Below are 6,044 nucleotides of genomic sequence, written 5' to 3' on the forward strand. Positions count from 1 at the left end.
ATTTCTTCTATTATCGTCAATTTTAAAATTTTGTTACATGATTGAGTAAAATGTATCTTGAGTAACTGTAGGCCTATACTGAAAACAATGCTTTGCAGGAGCTTTCAGTATAATTTGCTGTTGACATTGTTCTCTTGTGGTACAGCACTGTGAGGCCCAGTTCACACAGAAAAGGCATGGCGCGGATGCCTGGCAGCAGCAAGACAGGTACTTGTGGATGGGACATGAGCAGTCTCACTGAAGTGGTGCTGTCAGAGAGGTGTGAGACAGTTGTGCTATGAATGTGTCAGACTATGTTCTCTTCATAAGACAAAAGTGTTGATGCTCTGGATCTTTTGTAACTCGTAAATGTTGAGTAGCAAAGAAGATATTGGGTACATCCATTATGATTGAAAAAAGGAAAGAAACTTGGCACATTAGAAAAAATGAAACAACTGAACGTTTCCAGCATTTTTACAGAATGTGTCAAAAGTGTTTCTATATTGTGTTAAAGTGAAGGAGAGTATTCAGAGAAAATCAATGACACTAGAATGTTTTGATCATAATTTATGTTTTTCATATGATTTTCAGTTGAACATAAACCTAAATATTGCTGATTTCGTGAGCAGTTTTAAAAATATTAGGGCACTTTTGCAAAATTAATCATCTGTAAATGTTTGACTGCTGTAAGTCAAAAATTCCTCATTGCAGGGCATAGTTTCCTACCATATGATAGAAATTTTGTCCTTATAGAGAGGAACAAAATAGCCTTTCACCCAGAAAACTGGATTCCAGTCATTGCCAACACAAAGGACAACAGATCCTTCTGTGCAAGATGGAACCAAAGGATTTCAGGGCTCTTAGCACTTCATACCACTGGTTGCACATAGACTTATTCAAAATAACTTACAAAGGGAGGCCATGACACTGGGATCACAGATTTACTTCAGATGTTGTATACCTTTAGAAGGCCATTAAAACAACATATTGTGCAAGTAGCAAGTTGCACTACTCTAGCTATTCTGAGAGAATTGCAAGAGAAGTTTACGTCTATTATGTAACTGATGTATCTGGGCATTCTGGCCGGACATTAGAGTTCATAGTGGTCAAGTGGTTAGTGTTCGAGCTTTGTAAGATGAACGTGTATGAACCAACAGTTCAACTCCTGCTCAGACTTAATTTTTAATATATATTTTTTCATCACTGGTCATATTATGTAATTTGTATGACATTTGAGAGGTAATGTAATTAAAAGAACACGTCGTGTATTTGCAAGGAGTTGTAGTGAATTTCATATTACTTGATTACTTACTATTTTTAAGTAAATTTAATTATTAGAACAAGAAAATGAAGAATTTTGTAGAGTTTTCGTGAAAATGTATGGCTGTAGTGATTTCTGAAATCCCTTATACATGCAATCAGGTAATGTACCTGGAATACTTTGCACCTCGACACTTTGAATTGCAGAGACAGAGGCAGGCACCATTTGGCAGTTAACCTGCATAGCAGTGAGACATTGCTAATGTAGCAAGAATGAATGATAGGTGCAAAATGTTCGAATATCACACACATTCATCTTATGTAGCTTGAACACTAACTTCTTGACCACCATGAACTCGAAACTTCCAGCACCTAAACACAGATCATTGGTTACATAACAGACATGTAAAACTTCTTGTGAAATTTTCTCAGAATTGCCCAAGTAGTGCACCTTACTACTTGCACTTATGTTATTTTGAGGGCCTACTAAAGGTATACAAAGTTTGAAGTAAATCCATGATCCCAACCTCGTGACTTCCCCTTATGAGTATGTCTGGCTACACATTTCATCTGACAACCCTACTACACTAAGGGGAAGGAAAAGTCACAACATCCAGTGATTGTGGATTTTGTAAAGTATTGCAAAGCAACCAATAGGTACTGGGAAAAGAAATCTGCCACTAGATAATTTACAGTTTTCCCTATCTTGTACGATGAAATTCTGCCAGTAGAAAGTGCCAAGAAGAAGCCTTGCTTGACATGTGACGTATATCCCAGCTGAAAAACAAAATTTCTATGAACGAGTAGCAAGTGAATAGAAGATTTGCATGTCCGCATGGCAGAAACCATTGATTAAGGACAGAAAATGTAATGCTGACTGTATCTATTTAGTGTAACTGCAGCAGTAATAGTATTAAATTTTCCTCTGTATTCTGTTGCTGCTGCTTGTGCAGATTTGTATTGCAATAAACATTGTGTGTTTTGACCTGTGTTCTCAAAATAAGGTTTGTATTTCTGCAATAAGGAACACAAGAAAACCAGAGTTCTTCAGCAGTACAATGTTGCAACTGCTCAGATTTAACATTGTTTGTCTAGGAAAATAAAAAAAAAGTGCTGCTTTTTCAAAGATAGCATAAGTGTAGTCCGATTGCATTTCAGCAAATGCATTTTAATTCATTGAAAAACTGTAGAGATATCCTAATGGCAGTCTTACCAAGTAAGCACAAAATTTTCCTACTTCACAGGTGCCACTTAAAGCCAAAATAATTACAGCTTTTCAGATATTTGGGACCTTTTGTAATCACTTATGTGATAAAGTGAGTAAAGCATGTCTGACTGCAGGTATGGTTGTGTTTAGACTGCAAGAATTATGTGTTGTTGTTGTTGTTGTTGTTGTTGTTGTCTTCAGTCCTGAGACTGGTTTGATGCAGCTCTCCATGCTACTCTCTCCTGTCCAAGGTTCTTCATCTCCCAGTACTTACTGCAACCTACATCCTTCTGAATCTGATTTTTATATTTTAGTTAGCTATGATTAAGTTATGCTCTGTGCAAAATTCTACCAGACAGCTTCCTCTTTCATTTCTTTCCCCCAATCCATATTCACTTACTATGTTTCATTCTCTCCCTTTTCCTACTCTCGAATTCCAGTCACCCATGACTATTAAATTTTCGTCTCCCTTCACTACCTGAATAATTTCTTTTATCTCATCATACATTTCATCATCATCTGCAGAGCTAGTTGGCATATAAACTTGTACTACTGTAGTAGGTGTGGGCTTCGTGTCTATCTTGGCCACAATAATGCGTTCACTATGCTGTTTGTAGTAGCTTACCCGCACTCCAATTTTTTTTATTCATTATTAAACCTACTCCTGCGTTGCCCCTAATTGATTTTGTATTTATAACCCTGTATTTGCCTGACCAAAAGTCTTGTTCCTCCTGCCAGCGAACTTCACTAATTCCTACTATATCTAACTTTAACCTATCCATTTCCCTTTTTAAATTTTCTAACCTACCTGCCCAATTAAGGGATCTGACATTCCACGCTCCGATCCGTAGAACGCCAGTTTTCTTTCTCCTGATAACGACGTCCTCTTGTGTAGTCCCCGCCCGGAGATCCGAATGGGGGACTATTTTACCTCCGGAATATTTTACCCAAGAGGACGCCATCATCATTTAACCATACAGTAAAGCTGCATGCCCTCGGGAAAAATTACAGCTGTAGTTTCCCCTTGCTTTCAGCTGTTTGCAGTACCAGCACAGCAAGGCCTAAACCAAAAGAATTATGTACCTCCAATATTTCTGTTTACTGTTTTTCATTACAAGATGTAGGTAGGTAGCAAGAGAAAGCCACATATGACCTAGCAAATGAGGTCTTGCCACAGCTAACAAGAACATTATTGTGCTGGTTTTTTCTGTGACTAAGCCAAATCCTTCAGTTGTCGTACTTGGAGAAAACTGATATTTTTATTTATTTATTTATTTATTTATTTGGTCCTGTTGATTACATATTATACAGCCAGTGTACAAGTAATATAGGACAAGTCAATTGATGCAATTACAGTAGTACATTAACATTTATACATGAAATTGCACAGACATTGGTTTATTTTACAAGAACAATTACTTGCATGCAGTATTAAAGTCTGCATTTTGCCAACAACAGTTTAAGTGATTGTTTAAAATAGTAGAGTAAGTGACAGTGCACATTTTTATGCTACTCACATATTCCATAAGACCTTCACATGGAAAATAGAAGCTATAGTGAAAAAATGCACCAGTGCACATAGATGTAAAATTAGACTCAGAATGGGGTTATACAAGATTCTTGGGTCAACCCCTTCATAATTTATTTGAACAGCCTTTCAAAGATCGTAAAGAACTGTTCCAAAACAAATATTTGCTGATGACAGTAGCACTTTTGATCAAGAACCCAAAATCAACAATACTAGACAATGTGTAGGTAATAACTGAACACAAAGGCACAAATATACAAATAAAAAGGTTAAAATTGATCCTCTGGTACCAGCTACAGTCAGTAACTAAACATAACACTGTTATTGTATATGTTTTGCTGCCTTGAAAACAAATGCGATAGTTTATTATGCATATTTTTACTTCAGCTGCTCTCTGTCATGGTGTATTCTTCTGAGGTGACTGGAACAACAGACCAGAATGGAAAGCTAATTGAACACATTCTACATCTACATCCACATATATACTCCTCTAGCCACCAAGCAGTGTGTGGCGGGGGTCACTATTCACGCCAAAGTCATATTCTCCCCCTCTGTTCCACTTGTGGATCGTGTGGGGGAAAAACAACTGTCTGAATGCTTCAGTACGAGCTCTAATTTCCCTTATCTTTGAATGGTGATCATTGCATGAACTGAAAAGTTGTTGGTAATAATATATGCTCTACATCATCGGTGAAGATCAGATTTTGGAATTTAGTGAGCAGCCCCTTCCGTTTAGCATGTCTTCTATCTGCAAGTGTTTCCCACTTCAAACTTTCTATGTAATGCTCTCGCAATGACTAAATGTACCAGTCAAGAATCTTGCCACTTTTCTTTGAACCTTCTCAATCTCTTGAATCAGACCATTGAGGTTTAGTCACTGCCCAGATTCCAATACAGTTATAAGAAAATAATTGATCTATTTTGTATATTACCATAGTACACCCATTATATCAAATCCAACCATTCAAAATTAGACAAAGAATAAGATAATCATGACAGAAATGTAAATAAGGTAGTAACCTGCTGCTAGTAGATTATGTAATATGTAAATGATTATGAAGTACTGGAACTAACATATGAATCACATTTAGTCTGTCCTCACTCAGATGACAGTATCATGGAAGGTAAGAGTAAAGCAGGGGCAGTACTGCCAGAAATGATCTGTAATAGTGGAAAGTGATTTGTTGGATGAAGCTTAGAATAAAAATGAATTTGGGTACAAACAGATAATTGGAAATGGAATCGCCTGGTTTCACTGGAAGTCCTATAAGTGGAGTCTCGGGCAAGTTAAGTAAAGAGTGGGGAAAATTTTGTTGAATCTCTAGTAACTGGAATTGTGATAAGAGATTCTACAGTGAGAGATAATAAGATGGTAGAAAGACAAGTTTTACTATAATTTAAAATGAATAATATTTCTTTTAAATGATAGTAAAACTTGCCTTTTCACCATCATTTTTACTATCATGAACCATGGATCTTGTCATCGGTGGGGAGGCTTGCGTGCTTCAGCGATACAGATAGCCATACTGTAGGTGCAACAACAGTAGGGGGGTATCTGTTGAGAGGTCAGACAAACGTGATTCCTGAAGAGGGGCAGCAGCCTTTTCAGTAGCTGCAGAGGCAAGTCTGGATGATTGACTGATCTGGCCTTGTAGCATCAACCAAAACGGCCTTGCTGTGCTGGTACTGTGAATTGCTGAAAGCAAGGGGAAACTACAGCCATAATTTTTCCAAAGGGCATGCAGCTTTACTGTATGGCTAAATGGAGATGACGTCCTCTTGGATAAAATATTCCAGACATAAAATAGGGCCCCATTCAGATCTCCCTATTCAGGTGGACATCTTCATCAGGAGAAACAAAACTGGTGTTCCGCAGATTGGAGCGGGGAATGTCTGGACCCTTATTCGGGCAGGTAGGTTAGAAAATTTAAAAAGAGAAATGGATAGGTTAAAGTTAGATATTGTGGGAATTAGTGAAGTGGAGTGGCAGGGGGAACAAGACTTCTGGTCAGGTGAATACAGGGTTATAAATACAAAATCAAGTGATGGAAATGCAGGAGTGGGTTTAAT

This window comes from Schistocerca cancellata, chromosome 2, assembly GCF_023864275.1.
Source record: "Schistocerca cancellata isolate TAMUIC-IGC-003103 chromosome 2, iqSchCanc2.1, whole genome shotgun sequence".
In the NCBI taxonomy this organism is placed as follows: domain Eukaryota; kingdom Metazoa; phylum Arthropoda; class Insecta; order Orthoptera; family Acrididae; genus Schistocerca; species Schistocerca cancellata.